This window comes from Taudactylus pleione, unplaced genomic scaffold, assembly GCF_031769625.1.
Source record: "Taudactylus pleione unplaced genomic scaffold, aTauple2 ptg000037l, whole genome shotgun sequence".
NCBI classification, from domain to species: Eukaryota; Metazoa; Chordata; class Amphibia; order Anura; family Myobatrachidae; genus Taudactylus; species Taudactylus pleione.
In genome coordinates, this window is record NW_028284439.1 from 15,303,777 (window position 1) to 15,329,340 (window position 25,564).

Here is a 25,564-nt window from a genome sequence, read left to right on the forward strand (position 1 = left end):
TGGTAAATTCCTGGGTCGAAGTCCCGGGAATTTAGACACGGGATGACCCTTTCAGACAGAAAACAGTCCCGTGTAAATCACCAAATTACCGGGTTGAAATGTTTAACCCAGTAATTTGGATTTCTGTCTGAAAGGGGTATAAATAATATCTACTACAGTACCTTCCTGTGAGGCCTACTTACCAAGCCCTTCTGTCTCATAAATAATACTTTTTACCAATGTAAAATGCAAATCACAGAAATCTCCTGCATTTGATACACAAATTGCAGCATATTTGCACCCCTATATAATGTATGGGTATGTTGCAGTAGTACAATGTATCCATACCTAGGTATGAAAATTAAACATTTTCGGAACTTCTTAGCATAAGGTAGCGCCATGTGAAGATGGCGCAACCCTGCTCACCTCTATGGGACAGTCCAGACATAGAGGGATCTTGCACTCCTTGGTGGGCTGTAACTGAACACAATGCCCATGACTAATACTTTGCACTGCACATGATTGGCCGGATGGCCCTGCATGCATTATTTTGTTTCCGGGTTCAAACCTAGAAGTAAATTGAAAGCATTAGTTATCACTTTTCTTTTTAGTTATTGCTGAGATGGACACTTGTAGCATTTGAGGCAATAAGGATCATTATCTTTCAGGGCTGCCCTGCATTTCACCATAAATTGGCCCTTAATTGCTATATGGACAAATGTGTGTTGGGGTTTCATTTAAAGATCAAAGAAACACACTAAAGGATAATATATTGTGATTTACTAAGTGGAATTATGAAGTGGTATGGTAAACCATAAGAAGGTGCGTGACCAGTCACCAGAAAGGCATGGCCAGCCATAGAGGCTATGACTACCACCATAGTTTAGTACAGTATTAAAATAAAGTAGACCTTGCAAATAATGCCAATTTCATGTAAACAATATAAAAGAACTACAGCCATGACATGTTTATCAAATAATAAACCAACGCAGACATATAAATAGTCTTTCAGTCCCAACTTACATGTGCTAGCTATTTTGATGGCAAACATATGTGCATACAGGCAGGGAACAGATTATGCAAGATTTTTTGGTTATATTACTTTGATCAGAGAATGTTATCAGGTCATCTTGATCGTTGATTTTTCATAAATATACCTCAGAGTTGTATAGTAACACTGGAGGCAGACATGACACACACCCAAATCTTGGAAAGCTCCAGGAGTCAATAGAGGCAAATTTTTAAATTTAGGCAAACATTTAGGTACATAGTGTGATCAGAATTCTGCATTTAAAGAGCACATCAGCAGCTGAAAGTCATCTCCAACATGTTGAGGTGTACGGTGATAATGTCATGTCACATAAACAGGTTTGGGTTTGGTGTACTGCCTTTGATAATGGCAGGACAGGCGTTCAAGATGAGCAGCGATCCCGCCAGCCAAGCACATCCACCACAGAAGACAGTTTGTGCCGCATTGAAGGTCCGATTCAGGAGGACAGACACATTTCAGTTAGTAATATTGTGATGAACTGAACATCTCAGTTGTTATCGTGCACAACATTGTTCATGAGCAACTCACAGAAGCCCACAAAACCAATAGGATGGGATTGTCTCTCATGCACTTAATGTTGTACCATGAGGAGGGAATGCAGTTCCTGCAGCATATTGTTACAGGCAATGATATGCCTCCATCAGCAAAGCAGGTAATGGCGACCATGTTTTGGGACCACAAGGGCATGCTTCTTATTGATTTCCTCACCAAGGGAGATACTGTGAATGCTGCCCACAATTGTGACATATTTAAGCCAGTTGCAGAGGATAATTAGTGGAAAAAAACCTAGGTTGTTGCGAATAGTCTTCGTATTGCACGATAACACCAGGCCACACTCAGCCAATCGGTCTTGTGAGTTGTTACTGCGCTACCATTGGGAGGTACTGGGCTATCCTCTATACAGCCCCGACCTGGCACCAAGTGATTTTCATCTAGCACTTGACACTGATTTCTTCTATGCTGGTATAGATACCTTGGTGTACCGTTGTAACAAATTCTTAGACAATTTGTGGAAAAATAATCTGTATGAGGGCCACACTATTGATTACATGTATATGTACAAGTTGAATAAGTGTACGTAATGAGACGTCTTGTTACCTTATATTTATATATACATACACTGGAGTGCCAAGAGTCATTGGATATCAGTATGTAAAGGTAATGATAGGTGGTGTCATTGTACTTTGACATCTTGGAAATGCCCAGACCTGCATCAGTTGTAATCTGACATCTCGTGAGTCAGTTTGAACACCGTCTAGGGTGCTCATGGCAAAGGTTGGACATTCCATTTCTGAAGTTGTGCGGACATTCAACATTCCTCGATCTATTTTGTCACATGTGTACCGGCAATGCCTCATGGAAGGCATTACCTCTCACCTTGGACAGTGCAGTGGCTGACCACAGGTGCTTAATGTTTGTGACCAGCAGCGTCTGGCCAGAATTGTCTATGGTAACAGACAAGCTACAATGGCTCAAATCACATCCACATTCAATGCATAGGACATAGGAGCAGAAGAGTGCCTCTGTAAACACTATGACACAAGACACAGAGCCTCACTTTGGCTTGTGACAACACCAATTGGACCTTGGAGAACTGGCAAAATGTGACATGGTCCAATGAGTCACGGTTCCAGTTGTTTCTGGCTGATGGTTGGGTTTGGGTTTGATGTAGACCCCATGAGGCCATGGACCCCTGTTGTCAACAAGGCACCATGCAGGCTGGTGGTGGTTCCATAATGATATGGGGTGTGTTCACGTGGCATGGGTTGGGTTTGCTGTTTCACCTGAACACGTCATTGACCAGTAACCACTACATTGCATTGCATTGCATTCTGGCCAGAGCACCTGGGGGACACTCACACTCATTTTGCCATGATCAAACCTCCTGTCCCGCTGTTAAGACCTCCTGGTGGTATGATTTGTGCTAAGGTCTTTTAGAAAAATGAATTTTATTATTTGAAGGCTGGTGACTGCCAGCTATACACCCAGCAGCCTTGTAGGACAATTATATATGTGTTAGATATAAAATGAAGTACAAGAAGAACATGAAAAATACATCTGTAAAATACTACTTTTAACTTTAATTTTTAACAACCATCATTTGTGTATTTGACTACTAGATAATGTTTAAATTGTGCTATACAAATACAAACATTTCACCTATAAGAAGCAATGAAAAGAGACAGACTGAAGGATCTCAGGTCTCAAGTGGTTTTAGTGAAAAGTTCACTGCTTAGAATGATGCACTATTGTAGGAAAGAGGGACATTGTGCAGACACTATAACCCCACTGTGGACCTGATTTTAGCAACAAAAGTTAAATAAATCACATTAACTGAATGAAATATAAGTGATACACTAGTCCACTAGCACACGTGATACTACATCAGTAGTCAGTACACACTTTTTATAGCATACTACCCCTTATTGGGTAGGACAGTATCGATTTCTGTACTTTGAATGGGTCTGAGCGTACTCAAAGGTAGATGGGTTTTCACACAAAATTGGGTGTTTTGGTGCAGATTGGGGTAATTTTTTCTTATGTAAATGTTAGGAGACTGTAAGAAGGGACACACAGACATCACACACACAACATTGTGCCTCTCCTCTAACAATCAGAAGAGCACTGAAAGACTGCTGTAGATCAAGGGAAGATGGGCATTTCCGTGTAGAGGTTTACTCAAAATCCTGTGGAGAAATCTATATGCAGTGCATGATATGGGTATAGTCTGGGTTCTTCATTCAGTGGAGATTACCAGAGAGAGATTATCCCTTTGGACCATTAGAGCCCTGGTCCAACCCACTGCAGAAAACTGAGCAGAACATTGATTCCAAAGCAATAGAAAGGAGCAGTAAGACCTCCAAAAATATTTTTTTCGTCTTCCCCTGACCTCCACTGATATAACCCTGTCTAAATGTAAATCCATTTGAGCAGAAAATTTATGAGAATCTCTTCTGGATAACATTGGCCCTCCATAACAAATTGGATGGGGAGGACTCAAACTTCAGGTTTACCGTTGAGCTTGTAAAAATCGGGTGATAGGGATCACAACCAGTACAATGTATTATAATTATAGCACTGCAGTATTATGTCAGGGGTACACAGAACATGTACTGTATTTTATTTTCAGCACTACAATGGAATATCAGGGAGACACTGAACAATGTATGTTATATTCATGATTTATAGATAAAAAGTATGGGGGTTAGTGCTCCTTTAAATGTTTGATAGGATATGTAGTCTGGGAACACATTTAAAATACTAATAAGATACTGACTGTAATAGTTCCGCAAAGGTTCATGTTAAAAACCTCTCTTCCTAATTGGAGACGTATACTAAATTAAAAACCACTGACTTGCCCATAATCGTTTGGCTACAGTTGATAATCCGTCACAGATTATTAGCTCTTCTCTTTATGTTCCTGCCAGATAGCACACGGAACAGTAGATAAGGAAAAGAGAGTACTGTACAGTATGATTGACAGCAGGGGAAGGCAGGAATTTGGTATTTGATAAGATGCTGCTGCATCATTACTAGCTTGTGATGTAGTGAAAGAAAATACTCCAATAAAAGTTTTCTTTTTGAAGTGTAAAATGAGATTAAAGAGCACTGCAGGAAAAATATGTTCTAAGGTACACTCACTCTTTAGCTTTGGCCCAAGTGCTATTATGTGCAGCTGGTTTTTCTGTAGTACTGCTGGTTTTATTGTACAGAAAATTAGTTAAAATGACCATGCATGTGGCGTGTATATGCAGATTTTTCTACAGTAGTTACTTTAAAATGTCATATTTCAGTGTACTGTCCATTGATAGTGGATACAGAACCAATACCTCAGCCTTTCTGTACAGGGGCATCAATTATAGGAGGGAGTAAGTACAAAATAACCAAAGTGCTCCATCAAGATGATATGTTCAGTAGTGATGGTCATCAACCATCGATGATTAACAACCATCAATGGTTTGAGACCGATGGCTGATCGTTCTCCACCATCGATGGCTGACTATCAGAAATATTTTTTTTCTCCCAACACAGGGATCATTGAGTTTAACCCCACCCCTGCATTGCCAAGCCCCACACTCATATTTTATTAATAAGCCCTACTCCCAAATCTGATTGTCCCATAACCCACTTTGCTCTCCAACAGTGGCCATCGTTGGGTGCAAAACAATTAATGTCTCACCATTGATGGTTTCATGCCATCAATGTTAATCCCCGATGGCACCATCAATGGTTAACCCACTGATGTTAATCCCTGATGATGTCACTATGTCCCCTTCAGTGGGTTGTGCAGTATGTAAGGAGGGCCCCAGTATTGCCAAAGTGGAGTGGCCGCACCCTGCAAGCTTGACTGTGTCTGCTTTGTACCAAGGTGTGATAGCTCTCCCAGCAGCCCTGTTCCTGTATTAGTTCTATCAGTTTCTAGTGAATGGTTACGCTGCATACTATTACATTTCAGCCTTTTGTGTTCTTTTATAAAATGGCAATAAATTGTTAAAAATACAATCCTGATACTGTGTTCATTTTGTAAAGTATCTATTTTTATGAGCGATGACTTGTATGCACAACTATTTTGTTAAGGCATCTGTTCAGTGGACTCATAGAAGTATCTTCCTGTTGAAAAAGTCTGTTGTTTCTCTATTCATGATTATAATGTAGCCAACGTTTCAGTCAGAATCTCATGGGTGTTTCTATTCAGTTAAAATACCTGACACACATAAAAAGGCCTTTGAATCAGATGCAAAGCTTGTAACGTGTATTGGATTCACTTAGTTTAAATGTGCATAAATAGTGTTTTAATCTTTGCTGACGCCGTGCACAGAATAAGGAACGCTACTGATCTTGCTTAGAGAGCATGGAGCTATTCCAGTATATCTCAGCAAACATTCATCTGGAAAATATTGAAAAGATAAATTTGGTGTGAGTTCAAATTTCCCTGAACCCAAACACTATCACCAAAAACCACGTCTTTCATTGTCTTCTATTCTTGTTTGTTTGTTATTACCGTTCAGAATCCTTGTGCCTGTAATGTTTGGAATGCAATATATACACATAATATATAGGCTGACACAGTTCCTTTTATGTTTCTGCCTGGAAAGAACAGAAGCAGATTATAGTACTGCACGTACAGTATTAATGCATAACTCACAAAATTCTGTTTACTTTTCACACAAACTTGAAAGAAGATAGAAGCATCCTACTTCTTCTGTGATTATACCTATAGGGACCGCTTCAGAGTGGTGCGTACAGGGAGAACAGATACTAATTACCCGGGCCTGGGTCCGGCACCGCCCATCCCTCCCTCCCTCTTACCTCACAGCTGCCCAGCACATGCAGCTGTGTGATGGGCTGCTACAGTGGGAGACAGCTCGCGGCTGCTGAGCAGCAGCCACAACAGTCCTGTGCCTGTGGGGGAGATCGATCACACTGCTCATGTCCCCCACTGTCTTTGCACCTGGCTGATGGGCTCACAGCTCCCCCCTCCCCAGCGTGCAGCGACTCTACGTGGCACTGCAAAAGTAATTTTTTTATTATTTTTACTCCTAAGGGGGCGTGGGCACGCCTCCTCCAATTAGGCCACCTCCCCTTCTCCTGGGCCCATTGCAGCTCTCAACGTCCATGGGTGCGCATGCATGTGTAGAGCGCATTTTGCATGCTTTCTCACTGTGCATGCTCTAAAATAAACTGTATGCAAGTACAAGCATTTTACGTGCATCTCCACTTGCGAATAAAGGGGCGTTATCACTGAAGCTAAGTTCAGTGAGGATGTGTTGATAGACGGAAGCAGAAATATACCAATAATATACCGATAACTGATAAATATGCCCCTCAATCTGTATAGTATTATGCTTTATACAGATAAAGGATATCAATATTTTCCAGCCTTCACAAATAATACTATAAAGCTGCCATGCCACCAGAAGGATGGGTTACTCTCCCATTCTCCCGGGAGTCTGGAGGTACTTACCGAAATGTAATATCAGTCCAACATTATTGGGGAGTAGAAAAGTATTCATGATCTGAAGCAGTTGATCCGCACTATTTTGGCTCAGACACTCTCCTATATGTACTGAAGGTGTTTTGTGCTGCTTATCTAGTGCAATTTGTAAATGTGATCCTCAGATTTGTCAGAAACTATTTCTCTGCCTAGTCCAGTTTTCATTGCATGGACAGTGTGTAGGAAAGTGACTTGTGCAAGGTTACAATGTAGTGACACAGGATTACGAATGAAGGTCAGCCCATCTCAGTGACACTTTGCTGAGTCTTTCTTTGGGCTGGTTGTTGCTAGGTTTCCCCTGTCCTCACCCATTAGCTGTATCCTAAGCTTTCGTGTGGTGCCCTCTCTTTGAATTTATGTACGTTTGTCAGTAGGTAATAAAATGTAGCTTTGTCTAACTCCCATGTGCATTTCTAACAAGCTGAGGCCAGAAACCCTCTTGGAAAGATACAAAAGTTTTATAGTTTTGCTTTCTAAACTGTAACGCCACACCATACTGCGATTCTCCGTGCAGCTGAGTGCTTGCACACTCCAGGGTAAAAGCTGCTTTTGCATTTTCAGACAAGTTTGAAATGTGGATCTCAAGAGACATTCCCAGCTTGTTGAAATGTTCATTGACTTGCAATTCTGGAATCACAGGGATTCATACTGAAGTATTTAATTATATATAATTTCAAGCAGGAGTTTTTTTCCCCCAACAAATCATTTCTCCTGCAGAACATTTATAAAATAAGTTTTATTTAAAGATGCTGAAATTGAATTGCCGTTCACTGCTGTAAATCACAAGGCAGGCCAAGGAACAAAATAAGTTACGCTAACGATAATTAAACCTAAAATCACATGTTGCTTTAGTATAAATGAGCTCTTAAAACATTTCACAATTATGTTGTAAAAAGCTCACATACCTTACCTTTGTGTTTATGCTGGTGTGCAGTTCAGTGCCATTTTTATCTGCTGTCCGTCATGGGGTCTCATTCAGAGATGTACGCACACCAGATCGGTAACCTCAGGGTTACTCAGATGGCCGATGGTCTAGCAGATGAGCGGATGCTGCGTCTTAGGATTGAGTACTCAGATCTGCGGTGCTGTCAGGAGGCTTCTTTTCTCCTCAGACGCCTCCTGCTGCATAAATCATATTTTCACATCGCTGCTGCATCCTAGTTACCGACTTTTTTTCAATCCTTTCCGGGAGCAGCCGGAGAGGAGCAGCTGCTCTCAGCTTTGGGGTGCGAGGCCAGACTATAGCCATAATTAGGGCTCTCCCCCTTTACAGGAACCCCCCCTGCGATTCAAGGCACCGTACAGAGGGGGCGGGGCTAAATGATGCGATTTGTGTCATTTAGCCCCGTCCCCTCCCTACGGACCCGCAAATTTTTGGAAAATCTCCCCATCCTGCCGACTGCACTAGGAAGTGGGCGGAAAACGGGAGATCTGCCCACTATTCTGAGGGTGCAGACGGTTACCTGAAAAATCGGGAGGCTCCCGCGACTCCTGGGAGAGTAGGCAAGTATATGCTGTATCCAAAGATGATGCAGCGATGTGAAATGCGGCCATCTCTGAATTAGGCCAATTTTCTTAAATCAAACCTTTGCGGCGTTTTTATTATAGGACAAAAGGCCCTATGGCTGACAAAATAAGGTCACTTTTCTGGGGATAGGGCTTTTGCTTTTAATTTACCGCAGGCTAATTGATCCCCCTAGGCTATTCAAATAGCCCAGAAGTGCAGCACTTATCGGTGATTTTTCTTCACCACTGTACAAGCAGTGAAACAAATCCTCGATAACTAGGTGGCTAACGGGTGCAGCGACTCTGTTAATGCACAAATCCATGAACTTTTCACGGATTCTGTGTGTTTACACCCATTAAGACGTCAATTTAACGGACGTTAACAAAGGTATCGGGTCAACAAGAGAACTTAATTGAATAGCATCTGGCGATAAAGCCCGATACTACCTCCCTTTTTCACCCGTGAAAACTTATCGGGTGTAGCAAAGCTTTTTTCCTTGGAAATGTCTCTATTTTTCAGTTTTGATCAAAAGCATAGCACATTTGCTGTGCACTGAATGCAATTCTCAATTGCTGTAGAAGGCTAAAAGTGAACATTTATTGCAGTATATCATTGAGAAAATTGTAGTGCAGCAAGGTCCACCTAGACCAGTGGTCTCAAACTGTACCCTGGGGTGCCTCAGGGCATTTGCAGGGGTGCCTCTGGTTGGTGGTCCAGTACCAAATAAAATTATTTTTAGTCAGTGTGACAGGTAAAACCAGTGCTAATGGCTGAAATCAAAAAATATGTGGATAAAAGAAGCGCAGCCCTGTCAACCACCACATAACTGACCCTAGGGGTGACATATAAGCACAATTTACTTCTTCTCATTTTAGCTGACTTTTTCAATCGGAAACTTTTGGCCAATGGGTGCCTTGGAAAAAATGCTGATACTCTAGGGCGCCGTGATCCAAAAAAGTTTGGAAACCACTGACCTAGACAGTACCAAGCATGATGTATAAGAGTCACCAGACGGGCAACAATTTTTCACTGGGAATAGTATTATGTTGGCAAGTATGCAGTATGTTTTGTCTTCCCCATATGTTGTGGAATGCAATACGAAAAATAAATAATAACCCAGCAGCTACAGTAAAATACTATCACTTATTTATTCCTTCATCTGAAAGTATATTTGTCCTCCAAAGCATAGCCCTGACATTTTTCTGAAATATTGGTTAAAGGTTGGGAATGGATTGCTTAGATGAAGGATTCTGTTTTGTTTGAGAAACAAATCTGTGGGTAAATGTACACAGTACACTGATACTGGATATGCCTTGAAATAAAACTGGTAAAACAAGATAACAAACACACACACATTCTTTTGATGCAGTTAACCATGCAGACATTTAGGGCTCTATTTATTAACATTATTTTTACTAAAATAAAGTGAAAAAGGGTGTTTTCACACCCTTTTCACATTATTTTCGTTTCACATGTAGTTACTATAGGGCAATTGGAGTAGAATTAGTAAAATTCTACTCCAACCCCCAGTATCACTTATTTTTAGTAAAGCCGATCGCATTTCCCATAATTGTAATGGGAAATGTGATCCGACCTAAGTTACTAAAAATAAATTGTAAAAAAATACCGGGGGAAGCCCTGTGATAATAACGCCACCTGGAGGTGGCGTTGTCCAGGGTCTCCCCCGGTTACCGGGCTCCCACTCTGCTCTAACGGGGAGAGCAGAGGCGGGAGCCGGTACCAGTAATCAGCTATGTGGTCTAAGCAGACCGCAAGCTGATTGCTGTACAAAAAAAAAAAAAAAAAATTAAGTATGGGAGATCACCTGATCGGGAAGCCCGGAGAAGATCACCGGAGGCCAGGAGGATGCAGGTAAGTGTAATGAAGGGGGGTAGCGGGGGGGGAGGGGGGGTTGCGGGGGTCCGCGATCACGGGGGCGGGGCTTAGCGCCGGGGGCGGGGCTTAGCGTCGGTGGGGGGGTAGTAGCGGTGGTCGGTCGGCGCATGCGCGGGCTCTTAGTCGCGGTATTTTTTCAGAAAATACCGCGACTACAGTGCGGATGGGATCCGCAGGGACAGAGCTTTATCGCAATCTCTGTCCCTGCAAGGGATTTATAGTAAATCCCTGTGATATTGCCTGAATTCGCAATGTAATATCACACTACAATCCGCATTCAATATGCGGATTGTAGTAAATAGAGCCCTTAATGCATTAACACAATTATTTTCCAAGGTACAGAACTTTGATCAAGGAATGCTTTATTTTTTTATTTATCATTGATATAGTTTTTTTGTTTGTGGTCTATCTCATACTTGTCAACTCTCCCTGTGTCTCACGGAGACTAGCTACTGTCTTGGGAGTGGATAATCAGGTTTGGGCTTTATGGGCCGGGTACCGGGTATCTCCTCCACTACGGAGACTCACCTGATAAGCCGTGCGCCGTCTCCAGCTCCGTCTTGCCTGATGTCCGCGTTTCTCTGTTCCAATGCAGAGCATTGGAAGACAGTAGCTAGTCTCCGCGAGACACAGGCTCTGGGGACAAGTCTGTCACTGGGTGGACCTCAGCTCGTCTGTAATCCGCAACCTATCTTAGTTCGGAGCCCCTCGCATACCACTCCACGCCACCTGGGCATCCCTAACTTGAATACCCATCCACAAGTGCACAGACTACCTTAAAATACCACAGCGGGACGCCACTTAGAAATCCTTAAACAGATACAGACTGGCATACTCTTCTAGCTAACAGATTAAGGGGTCTATTTACTAAGCAGTGTTAGGAGACTGAGTGAAAAGGGTTATGGAAGTGATAAGGTGCCAGCCTATCAGCTCCCAACTGCCATCTCACAGGCTGTGTTTGAAAAATGACAGTTGGGAGCTGATTGGCTGGCACCTAATCACCTCTTTATCACTTTTCACTCTGTCTCCTAACACTGCTTAGTAAATAGACCCCTAAATCATTAATACGACGCATTGGAATACCATTACCTGCTTTCACCACCACTGGTTAAAGGTGTCATTTGTATGCATTGGTTGGTTGACCTCTTAGCTTGATTGATTTTAGATTGTTCTATTTTGTATGTTTTACATATATAAGTAAACTATCCTTTTGAAGGGATTCAGTATGATTACGGTTCAAATCCCGACAGTGGTATCCCGGCAGCAGTGAAAATCCCGATTGTCGAGAGGTAAGTACTCACTAACCTATTCTACCCCCTAACCCTAACCCTCCTTTAGGGGTGCCTAACCCTAACCTCCCCCCCAAGTACCTAACCCTAATTCCCCCTCCAAGTGCCCAATCCTAACACCCCCTTCCCCGCCACCTAAACCTAAGTCCCCTGGGGAGATACCTAACCCAAACCTCCCCCTGGGGGTGCCTAACCCTCCCTTCCCCTAGCCTAACCCTAAACTCCCGGGGGGGTGCCTAACCCTAAGTCCCCCCCGGGAACCCTAAACTTAAGCCTCCCCCCACCCGCGGCTGTCCGCATCCGGCGCCCGGCGTACCTTCGATCGGTAAGCTGGGTGTTGGGCTCCCAGCGTAGGTAAAATGACAGGCATCAGGATTTTGATGCCTGTCATTTAGCCCTTGCCGGGATTAGACAGTTGGGAAGCCGATGGTCAGGATTCCGTCCATCGGCTTAAAACCACTCTGATCAGACATGGAACATCTGAATAAAATAGGAAAGTCATGTTCCCCTAATGTGATATGTGGTTTGTTATACTGTACATTTGTTTTAGTACCATCTGTTTCTCATGGGGATAGGCATATGTTTCTCATGGGGATGGGCACATGTTTCTCATGGGGGTGGGCACATGTTTCTCATGGTAATGGGCACATCTTTCTCATGGGGATGGGCACATGTTGCTCATGGGGATGGGCACATGTTTCTCATGGGGTTGGGCACATGTTTCTCATGGGGACGGGCACATGTTTCTCATGTTGACGGGCACATGTTTCTCATGTTGACGGGCACATGTTTCTCATGTTGACAGGCACATGTTTCTCATGGTGAAGGGCACATGTTTCTCATGGAGACGGGCACATGTTTCTCATGGTGACGGGCACACATTTCTCATGGTGACGGGCACACGTTTCTCATGGGGATGGGCACATGTTTCTCATGGGGATGGGCACATGTTTCTCATAGTGTTGGGCACATGTTTCTCATGGTGTTGGGCACTTGTTTCTGGTGGGGATGGGCACATGTTTTCTCACGGTGATGGGTACACGTTTCTCATGGGGATGAGCACACATTTATCATGGTGTTGGGCACATGTTTCTCATGGTGTTGGGCACTTGTTTCTCATGTGATGGGCACATGTTTCTCATGGGGATGGGTACATGTTTCTCATGGGGATGGGCACATGTTTCTCATGGTGATGGGCACATGTTTCTCATGGGGATTGGCACATGTTTCTCATGGTGTTGGGCACATGTTAATGAAGCAGCTCCTGTTCTCCTTGGGACAAAACCTGATGTAGATACAAACTATTAGTAACATATACAAATAATAGAATTACCAAATATAAGTGGGTTTATGAGAATTTTTATCAGTCTCCTGCATATTTACTTTGTTTCTCCCAAATATGAATTGCTTCCTTTTACACATGCCCTGTGCCACTTATAGCTTCAGAAGACAAATTGTTTCATGAATGACACGTATCACTTCTAATTTGCGCAAGTTATCAGCCAGTTATTCTAGAATATGAAATGAGTTCCCCAGCACTTCATTTTATGCATTTCTGTTTTTATGTTTTACACCTAAATCTATATGCTCGGCATAATATTTCATTCTAATGAATTGAGTGTTATGATGTTGACTGTGGGCCTGATTCAGCACAGATCGCTATTCTGCTTATACGCACACACCGCAGTTGCTAATATTAGCGGTGATATGCAAATGTTTGCATTCGCATAGCGATCGCAGCCTAACATAAGGACACCCACTTACTCACATCCGTATACTTGGGCAACATAGCGAATTAATCGGTAACATCGAGTAACATCGGACTCATACGCATAGTTAAGGAAGGTCAGACCTCACTCAGGAATTGCTTACTTTAGCGCATGCTATGAGACCTCAGGTTGTGTCTGGTACCGCAGTGGCTAATTTATGCATGCTCATGCAAGTCTGTTGAAAAGCACTGGCACGCCTGCGTTCGCCCGACCACCCCCCGTCACCACCCACAAACGGCACTTCCTGTTAATCACTCTGCGATGGGTCTACGTGGTCGCTGCGATCGCAGTTCCGATCGCAGCAGTTGGTTGGCACACACGCACTGCGATGCATACTCTTGTGCAGTGCAAAATAATCGGCCAATTGTGTGCGTATAAGAAACTGTGATCCTTGCTGAATCAGGCCCTGTGTTACATATTTGCTTCTCTGCTATAACATTTCAGTAAATTATACATTTTAAAAATTATTTAAGTGATTAAACTGTTAACAGAGCTAAATAATGTTCTTCTCTAATGCTAGCAATCAAGCTGAGCCCAATATCCCCCCAAAATATTACCCAATAAAGAGCATGGCTCTGCAGACTAATGATACACTGTACAGCTATCAAGCATTGCAATATGTTTTTTGGTTGTTGTACTGTTGTATAATCAGAATGCTGGAGGCAAGAAAGCAAACGTTAGACAAATCTGTTTCATATGTTTTATTAATATGACACAATTTAAAATGATCAAGGAGATTGAAAAGTTCTTCCATTTCTCTAAATGATGTCTTTTTTTTCATCTTCATTATTCTTTGTAGTTTTGTAGCACTCAGTTTCTGATAGGAGCAAATGTAATTATTGTAAGTGTATATATAAATATTTATGATCACATATTGTACCTGTACAACTCATTGCTTTGCAGTGCACATTCTTTCCACCACCTTAACAGCAAAACCTTGTTTAAATGTTGTCATTCATAATGCAAATTATACTAAACTGTGCCATGTGGCTATATCAAACACAATTTATATTAGAGCATGGATCTCCCTTATAAGTCAAGTATAGCTCTGCAGCGCATGTATACTACTTGTGCAAATTTATGGTGAAATTGTGGAGGTGGCATCTTAGAAGTTCGGCAGCCGCTGCTGTCAAATAGAGAAATGCCACTCCAAATAAATAAGAACCACTATGGCGACCTTTCTGGGGACCCTGTAGTGTAAGGGGGATACAGGAAGGATGGATAGATAGATAGATAGATAGATAGATAGATAGATAGATAGATAGATAGATATGGAGCTGGGGATATATACTGTAGATATATGGAGCCGAAGTTCGTTGTATGTGCTTCACTACACTCCCTTTCTTTCCATTTAAATGTATAATATTAGTCGTGGAGGAGAGGTACTGTTTTGCATAAATATTGTCGGCTCTTTAAGGTCGTCAACTTTGTAGAATAAGCTAAAATGTAGTGTATCTGGCGCAAACAAGGACCAGCCTCTATCTGTGTCAATGTGCAGTATGCAAAATTTAAATATAGTTGGTAAACAGCAATATAATAAATTAGTTATAGCATTCCATATGCATCAATAATATTTTATTTATAAAGGTTCAATTACATAAAACAGCACATTAAATCATATATATAAAATAAAAATTAAATTTAAATGAGCATATACAGTGCTTCAATTCAAATAAAAACTTAAATTCCTTAACAATGTCTTTCCCCTAGTAGGTGTCCGGAATGTGTATAGGGCAGGAGAAGCACATGGGTGTAGGGAGGCACATTCTGCGAGGGAGGCAGAGGCACATATTGGGCAGAAGAGATGCATACAGTATGGGGCAGGAGAGGCAGATGGTTAAATGGAGCAGGTGCATGGAGGGACAGAGGTGCAGATGATAAAAGGTAAGAGGCAGAGACATACCGTATATGGGGATGGGCAGAGGCACAGATATTGAGGAGGCAGTAAAGGGGAGCTACAAAGGGCACAGATAGTAAACGGGAGGAAAGAGGAGCAGGGGCACATATGTCAGAGACCAGTCTCTGTTGTAAAGTGTAAAGGGGTATCTCTGTGTGACATTGTGCATCGCAGTGCTCCATGTGCTGCACAGCCACAGTGCCTAGCTAATGTAAGTAGGTAGAAGTAGAGAAGAGAGAGTAGGGGAATACTTGGTGCAGTACACCTACGGTTGCTTTGTTTGCATTAGAATGGAAGATTGCTCTGAAATGAGTCTGTATAAGAAAGGGGGGCACGGGGCGAGCACCTTCATGCACCTGTCTGGAAAAATGCAGACGATCCTTGCGGGTCAGGCCACGTACTGTAGCGCTGTCGGTCAGAATCATCAGTACTGCATCATTGGGGCCCCCAGTCTGCCTGTAATGACAGTGTCGGTCACACGCCAGTGACGCTAGTCGGCCGTGGAACTGCTGTGTGATGAGTCTCTCCGGCGCTAGCGGCTTGCGCTGACCTGTGCAGCAATGTAGTAATTCTTTGCCGGTGGCCGGGCCCCCTCGGCTGTCTGGGCCTAGTACAGGAGGTTTTAGAGAGCCTACCTTATACCGCTGTAAATATGCAGCTCTTGCTGTGTTGGTGTCTTCACAAGTGCAGGGAGGCTGCCGCTGCTGTTGTGTAGAGGCTGCTCAGTGTGCCCTTCCATGCTCCGCTTGTGGTGCCTCTTTTCTACTGCGGCTCTCGCTGTGTGTGTTTATGCCTACTCCAGGGGGCAGGTGCGAATGGGCCCGCCGCTGGGGTAACCAGAGTCTCTTCATTTATGCTGACTGAGCTCAATGCTGGCAGGAGAGGCTTCTGAGAGAGGCAAGACCATGCCTTCTGTCCAAGGTAGCCTCAGCGGGCGCCACTCAGGTCCTGGCATCCTTAGGCGGCTGCCTAAAGCTGTCTAATGGAAGCGCCGGTCCTGGTGGGGAGGTATATAACTTAATTGGGCTGAATACTGTCTTAACTCATTACTAGTTATAAGGAACACTATAAATCTACGGCAATGTAACTCTAGAAGTCATCACACTTGCAGACTTTTGAGCTGCCCTCTTCGGGTGGGGGCAGGCAGATCGGCACTGCAAGGGGCGAGGTGCGGAAGAGTTGGGTGGTGCTGGGGGTGTAGTTAAATAATTGCATCATTGTGGCCTGGTCCCCACTAGACAATGCCACAATTACAGGTATTGTGAAGCGGGGGATGGGACCACAATGACACGATTCAACACGAATAGCGTCTCTGGCCGTCTGTACAGCCTACTTTCACTAGGAAGAGGGCAGACGCGGACGAATTGGCTCCAGGAGTCTAGCCCACAATTCTAGGTTGGCCGGGAGCATCACACGATTTTTGGGAGCTTCACAACCGTTCCGGGAGAGTAGGCAAATATGATATCTATCTATCTATCTATCTATCTATCTATCTATCTATCTATCTATCTATCTATCTATCTATCTATCTATCATTTTTGAATACTTATGGGCTGCATCACTGGATAAATCAATAGTGGAATTCAATATGTGTGGAAAAAATGCATTAAATGATCTATGATCCAAACATTTTTTATTTCATAAAGGGGGATATCCACTTAGCGATTTAGCCAAGCAATCGCTTGCAAATAGTGCATGCATCGTGCATACATCGGGCATGTTTTGGTCAGAAGCGACCAGCGATGCGCGTGTCCGCTGGTCGCTTCTGACATCCGACACCGCCCGTACATGCTGGTCAACCTGATGATCTCGTCAGGTTCTGCATGTGCGGGGATGAGGGATGTGCCGGGACTGAACGAGTGAACGTTCAGTCTGGGCACATCACTAGCTATACAAATGAGAGCACAATTGCAATATCGTAATCGTGCTGTCATTTGTATATCTACAAGTGGATACCCGCCATGAGAAAAACATTTTTTCCTAAATCAATTAATCTTTCCTGGCAAGTAGCAAGACTGCAGCATTTAAATGTTTTAGGGAGATATTGTAAAAGATTTGGAAGAACAGCATGAAACATGCTAGATGATTTGCAGATGTCAAAACAATTAATGAACTCATTGATTTTGTAAACACAATTAGTGTATTGTTTAAATCCATTTGTTTCAGATACTGGCTAAAATAATTGAAATGACTCCTGTAACCATTGATATCATGTTTTTCAAAGTTATTTAACAAGATACTAAATACAGTAGGATATGCAAAATGCAATATTTGGTTTATTTTTCCATATCTAATATATTTGTATGATATTCTCTATACAAAAATATGGGCTTTGTTTAAAGGGTTTGTAAACTTAAGTCATAGTTCTTAACTATTGATGATTTAAAAAGGACCAGTGCTTGAGTGTTCAGCACCCCCCTGCAAACTATAAATTTGCGCCCTCCTCAGCTGCCCTGTAAAACCCCCGTAAATGCAGTTTTCAGGGGTTTTCCCATACGTACTGAGCACCGGAATCAGTGCAGGATTTCTAGAGAAGAGTTTCCAAATGCTTGATTTTAGAGTGAGTGTGGTCGGTCCATGAAGTGGACATAATTAGCACTTAACCAGCTTTAATATGCGTCATACAAAGGTGTGTCATAATTCCAGCATATACAGTACCAGCGATCACAGTAAGCCATTAGATGCAGCAGTAGGGCTGTCCTGTCTGAGTTTAATGTTTTTATTTCAGATGTGACCATGATTCCAGAGCATTGGAGCAAGTCCAGGAGTCTGGGGGAGCAGCAGTAAAACCTAGCACTATCCTGGACATATATGTACACATTGGTCTTCTTATGCATTGGATAGTGTATTTTGTACAGCATTAATAATTAACCCTATAGATGGTCTATAGCAGTGCACCCTTAACAGTGCATGTTTTCCAGATCTCCTAGTTGAAGCACAGTTGTATTCATTACTTACTGACACATTTTAAAAGATCCATGGGGGTAATAATTATTTTATTTCTGATACGGAGGTGATCTTTAAAACATGCAGCTCTAGTAATATTGTATTACATACTACTGCTATTGTGGTCATGGCTTGGGGAGGGGGGTTTCGAGGCAACTGGAAATCCCCCCTGCATTTGCCTATGGGAATGCGATGCTTAGTCCCAGTGGGTAACGCCATCTTCAGGTGGTGTTACTCAATAAAAGCCTATGTGCTTCATATCGGGACACCCCCTGAGAGGGATCCGATCGGATCCCTCCCATCTACCCCCGCGGCACTGGTGGCGTTCTGTACATGTGCAGAAGGACGCCAGTGGGACTTCTGGATGTTAAATCCATAAGTCTCTCTATCCGAGGGCATCGCAAAAGGACAGCCCTTATTGGGAGAGCTGTCATTTGTGATTTAAATTGCATTTCTAAGTACATACCTCGGTACGAAGACAATGAGAGGCGGGATATACCGCATTGCGGATCTGATACTTAGTACATCATGCTAAAAGAGAGAGTAGGTGTGAGCGCGCGGAGTGACATCATTGCATATGTTGCGCATTTAAACTGACGGTCTACATGCTATTGCTAGCAGGTGGAGCTTCTTATAACAACTTAACAAGGCAAGGGAACGAACTAGCTACTCCTGCTTAGGGATGGGCAATACCGAGCCAGACCACCCATTAGCCAGATCACGATCCACCTGAATTTAAATGTATCTTATGTCCGTGGCCAGCCTGGTCCACGCACAGACCACCTCTTTTGAAATTTCAGATTTCTCCCCTTTCTCCATACTTGACAACTCTCCCTGATTGTCAGGGAGACTCCCTGAAATAGTAACAATCTCCCTGCACCTTACTCCCATTATAAAGCTGCTCTGTTGAAAAAACCCATATATATATATATATATATATATATATATTGGTTTATACAGGGCCGGATTAAGGTCTGTGGGGGCCTCTGGGCAACAAACATGTGGGGGCCCCTATTAAATGTGAACAGCTGGGGGTATGTGCAATGGGGACCCAAGTAGTGTCAGTGCCCACAGCGGTAGTGCCCTGTATGCAGAGCCCACAGTAGTGGTGCCCTTTATGCAGTGGAGTGGTGCCCCTTATGCAGTGCCTCCTATACAATACTCCCATTAGTACTGCCCACAGTAGTAATGCCACCTGTGGTAGTGTCCCCAATAGTAATGCCCCCAGTAGTAATACTCCTGTAGTTGTGCCCCCAATAGTAATGCCCCCCAGTATTCATGCCCCCTTGTGTGTGCCCAATAATAATGCCCTAGTAGTAATGCCCCCTGTATAAATGCCCCCAGTAGCAATACCCCTGTAGTTGTGCCCCCAGTAGTAATGTCCCCTGTGGTAGTGGTACCAGTAGTAATGCCCCCTGTAGTAGTACCCTCTGTAGAAATGCCCCCAGTTGTAATACCCCTGTAGTAGTGCCCCAATAGTAATGCCCCACCTTCAAGTAGTAGAGCCCCCAATAGTAATTCCCCGAGTAATGCCCCCAGAAGTGGTCCCCCCAAAAGCAATGCCCCCTGAGTAATGCCCCCAGTAGTAATGCCCCCCCGAATAATGCTCCCCTCAAGTAATGCCCCCAGTAGTAATGCCACCCCCCAGTAATTCCCCCAGTAGTAACGCCGCCCCCCCCTTAGTAATGCCCCCAGTAGAAGAGCCGCTTGCACAATATAAAAAAAATAAATAAAAATAATACTTACCTTAAGCCCCGCTCCCGCGTCCGCTGCTGTCCACATCAAGTCCGCTCGGCTGCTCCTCTGCACTATGAGAGAGACGACATGACGTAGTGCACCGTGAGCCGTAAGCTGGGGCTCACGAATGAGCTCCAGTCTCCGGCTCCGGCTGCCACTGCAGAGAGGGAGCTGGACGCCCGCTGGTTACAATCTCAGCGGGGTTAGGTTGGCCGGAGGAGGCAGAACTGGTTCCGTCTCCTCTGGTTCACTTTAACCCCAATGGGTGTGGGGGCCCAGGGACGACCGCCCCTGTCGCCCCCTTTAATCCAGCCCTGGGTTTATATATATGTATATATTCTAATGGGATCATTAGTATCAGTTCCCTGCATTGGTTATAAAGCACAATGATCCTTATGGCTACATGTATTTTCTGAAAAGTATCAGTGTGTCTTAATAAAACTAGTAGAACTTACTAACAGCTTTGGGGCTCATTGACATTTAATTGAAAGTCAATTATATGACACGCTTCTCAGATGTCACAGTACACGTCACCGCCGCGCTCATAGGTGTTGCTTTTACAAACTGCCTTAAATGCAAGTATGCCTTGTGCCCTGCCAGGCCCGCCCATGACACTGATGCACTGGCTTCCTCAGCCTGCCTGTCACAGGCGCAGCAGAGCATCTGTAATGGCGCTCAAAAAGCAAGCAGCGAGGAGGGCGCCTCTCCAGCCCGAAATGCATTGCACGGCCCTGACTAGGAGCATTCTTATCAGTCAGATACTGCCCTCTATGGCATAGGTTATTTCTGTAGAGGTGTGAGCAAAGAAGCAAGCTCTTCCTTCTCATAATTACCCTCAATGTGCGTTTCTGCATATTATGTGCTTTTGGAATACCCGCATAGTATACAGTGAGGGCAGGCTGCAATATGCAAAACAAGAATAATGACAAATCTGAATCTGTTGTAGTATATGGCATCTCCTATTGTTTAATAAGCTGGAAATATAACAACAGATACAAAACCAGTATGATTTGCAATGGCTATTTTGGAAATCGTTTTATCTTGGTGTTACATATTTAGGAATTTAATGTAGGTCTTCTTTAATGCACAGAAAGAAAAGAGCAAAAGTGATTCAGTTATTAATTACTTATTCTCTGAACACTGGCAGTTATTTAGATTTTGCTTTTGTTGATTGCAGTGTTGTTAATATACATTTCAATGAAGTGTCATACATTTTGATATTTATTTATTCTGTTACTTTATGTGAGCAAAAATAACCATCCTTGAAAGTTGTGTTTACGGCTTTTATTGTTTTAACTTATTGCTAAAGTGTGTTGTACGATGAATTTTTCAGTTATTTTGGGTTCTTCTTGATGGTAAAGGATGTCATGATATATAACAGTTGACATTTGCTGAACATGTTCAAGGTTTGCTTTTAAATATTTATGTTTTGAATATGAATTTAAATAAGAATTAAAAGTAATAAAATGTATATAATATTTTCGAATTGACCTGTGAACCCTACTAATTTAGAAATTTGCATTTAGCATTCAAGATTCACCATTGAAAGCAGTCAAATTTATTTACGCTTGAACATATGTGGACAGTCTTGAAAAGTGTTGAACCTCTTTGAGATCCTTTCAGTACATTTTTTTAATTGATCGGAATTTTAGAAATTCCAGCAAATTTTATTTTTTTTGTACCGATTAGCCGATCTGGATGAAGAGATGATACAAAGCCAGTTTGGACAACTCTCTCCCAACCTCTCCTATGTAGTGGCAGATCTGTTAACTTACCTGTATTGCAGTTTATAATAATACAAAAATTCTCTGCTATAATTTCCATTTTTTTAAATTATCTTCCCCATTGCATATCTATCATTTCTATTTTTACTTTAAAAATTATCACCTATTACACCAAACATGGTGTGAAACATTTACCCTAGTAATGTTACACAGACTTGTTTCCCAACATTTTTTTAGTAAACAAGATACAGTGCCTAGGGCTGGCAACAGAAATAATGGGGCCCGGTACACCCATTTTTTTAGGGGCCCTCCATCCCTGGGTCCCAGGCAGGTACAGGCCAGTTGCTTGAGAGTCTGCCTTATGTGGTTTCTCTGTGGAACCTCTGAGCCCTCAGTGTCCCTCAATGCCCTCACAGTATCCCTCAATGCCCTCAGTGTCCCTTGATGCCCTCACAGTGTCCCTTCATGTCCTCACAGTGTCCCTCCATTCCCTCACAGTCTCTTCATGTCCTCAGTGTCCATCCATGCCCCCACAGTGTCCCTCCATGCCCCCAGTGTCCCTCCATGCCCCAACAGTCTCCCTCCATGCCCCCACAGTCTACCTCAATGCCCACAAAGTTTCCCTCCATGCCCTCACAGTGTCCCTCCATGCCCTCACAATGTCCCTCCATGCCTCACACTTACCATATTCTATGTCTGCCTGCCTCAGCATCTCTGCTTGGGTGTCTTTTCTTTGAATCAGCACCACTCCTCAGCTCGCCATGCATTGGATCCTCTTTTGCATCTCGGTGTTGGCTTGTCTCCACCGGCTACTTTACACTCAATGGACTTAGCAGCATGGAGGCTAGTATTAGCTCCATTGCATATGTATATATATATATATATATATATTACACATACAGATAAGCACATAAGCTCCCCATCCCACCCTGTGCATCAATATGTCACTGTACTCCTCCATCTAACACTATACTCTCTCATACCGCATCCCACAATGTGCTCTCCTATCTCCCATTGTGCTCACCCATTCCACACCGCGCTCTCCCATCCCACACTGTGCTCTTCCATCCCCCACTGTGCTCTCCCATCCCCCACTGTGCTCTCCCATTCTCCACTGTGCTCTCCCATCCCCCATCAAACACTGTTCTCTCCCAACCCCCATCTGACACTGTGCTCTCCCATCCCCCATCTCACACTGTGCTCTCCCATCCCCCACTGTGCTCTCCCATTCCCCACTGTGGTCTCCCATCCCCCATCCCACACTGTGCTCTCCCAACCCCCATCTCACACTGTGCTCTCCCAACCCCCATCTCACACTGTGCTCTCCCATCCCCCATCTCACACTGTGCTCCCCTCTCCTTCCCAGGCTGCACTTACCTACAAGGCCAGTAGACTGCTGGAGCTTCCTACCTCTGACATACAGACAACTTCTGCTGAGTCTGACTTCCTGACTGCTGCTGGGCAGGACTGGAGAGGCAGAGCACTGGGGTGGGGGTGGGGCTGTCTGATGACTGCTTGGATCTCTCAGTCAGTGATCCAAGGAGACAGTTCAACTTACATCAGACTCATCGGATCACTGGCTGAGAGATCAAGGAGTCATCAGGCAGTAGCCCCGCCCCCACCACAGTACTGAGCAGATTGTCCAAGCCCCGGTGGCCAGCCAGTAGTGAGTGACACAGATCGGCGAGCCCTACTGCTGTATGTGTATGGAGCGTGTGAGCCAACTGCAGTTTATTTCTACTAGCCGGGTGGCAGATGGCATCCAGCCCTCCGGCCCAGCTCACCACTTGACTTGCTGCTGCAGTAATCGGCAGGGGCCCCGTACATGCCTGCACCCTGCTGATCACTGCAGCAGCAGCACAGGCAGCGGTTGCACTCCAAGGCCCCCTAAGACCTCAGGGTCTGGTACAGTTGTACCCCTAGACCCCCCTGTCGCCGAGCCTGACAGTGCCATATAATGCTAAACATCTCACACATTGATAACAATAACATCAGTAGAAGTAGTAGTATTAATGATAATAATAATACCAAAAACGATAATACATCCAAATCATCTAAAATACATTTTACAAATAGTAATATATTGTTAGGAAGACTGAAAAAATCTGATATTATGTAGTTTGCATCTGTATAGTGATGATTAAATATTTCAAAACATGCTCTTTTAACACAGATTGTAAATTGTAAACTTGTTATGTATTTTCATAAATGGAGGTGGTATTGGGGGCAGGGGTGAACTGAGACCACCACTAAGTAGCTTTGCAATACACCAGAGGACTAGTTGGAGTTAATCAGTAATTTTTCACAGACGACATCTAATCTATGAGTATAAATTACTTTGCAGTCTTATTATTTCTTAATTGAAGTGCACCAATGTGAAATTGCCATAGATGTAGCTGAAATGATTCTAGCCTCAATTAACTTGTGTGGAATTGATGTGTTTTTTTTTCTGTCGGAGACTGGTGCTTAACAACCTGTGGTTGTTTAAAGAGTTGCTAGGAAATTAGTGATCATTTTAGGTGTTAAATCTTTAGTTAAAATAATGCATCAGTTTCAGGATCCTTCTGTATAATAGGAAGTCTTTACTTTGTAGAATTTTAGAATCAGTGTGATTTAGGGGTCTATTTACTAAGCCTTGGATGGAGATAAAGTGAGCAGAGATAAAGTACCAGCCAAACAGCTCCTAACTGCCATGTCACAGGCTGTATTTGAAAAATGACAGTTAGGACCTGGTTGGCTGGTACTTTATCTCAGTTCACTTTATCTCCATCCAAGGCTTCGTAAAACACTTAACCACATTTCTGGAAATTTATAGGAAAAATCCCTTAATAAAAAAAGAACTTACTCTATATGTGTATGTTGAGTCAAACATATCTCAGGATGCGTCAAACTCAAAAAAAGTAGTACAGTATTTTAGGCATACAAGTTTTTATATTTACACCTTATGATGACATGGAGATTCAGCATGACATGGCTAGTAGCAAAGTCCGTAATTGTATAATGAAATATAGTAGCCAATTCTTCTGATTTGTGTAAGAACTCTATCAAAGCATCTAGAAAAAGTATTTCTGGTAACAAAATTCAATATAATTGTTTTAACGGGCTACGGTGCTGAGAGGACGGAGGGACAGATACAAAATACTGCGGCCAAGGCCTGTTTGGTTGCCCAGGCCTGCCATTAGGTGCAGATATGCCCCCAACAGTGTGAGGTCCATCCCCTTCACCATCATGGTCATGCCTCCTACATAACGGGTCCAGCATTTCTCGTGACAGCCATGTTCACATAATGCATCATTTGGAAGGGTAGATCTAGGGAATTTATCCAATCGCCATTTAAGTTATCAAGAAGGCATTTTTCACAAATAGTTACAAAAAATTAAAGATGCCTTGCTGTGGTTTTGTTTTGCCTCTGTCTGGATCAACATCGGTAGTCAATATAAAAACAGGTTGAACCTAAACCTGAAGGTCTTCTCGTAAACTATGTAGCTATGCATTATTTTTTTGCAATAGGTTTGGTTTTAGTTTAGTAATAGTGTATCTTTATACAGCTCACTGTGTTTTGAATTACTTTTTGTCTGATAGCCCTCCAAAGTATATGCACTATATAACACAAATCTATCTATCCGCAGCAGTACACATAGTCAATATGTTATGGTATATTAGAACCACCCAGCCTTGTCCAGAAAATTTTATTTTCCTGTTTATGAACTCACCTTGTTGCATTCAATAGATCAATGAATGAATTTTGCTCAATTGCTCAAGCTTTGAAAAAAA

General features: G+C 43.2%; 1 protein-coding gene across 5 annotated transcripts in view; it reads left to right on the top strand.

The window, feature by feature from the left end:
• Positions 1–25,564, top strand: part of NLGN1 (neuroligin 1) — a 765,562-nt gene that overhangs the window by 721,369 nt on the left and 18,629 nt on the right. The window lies entirely within an intron of this gene.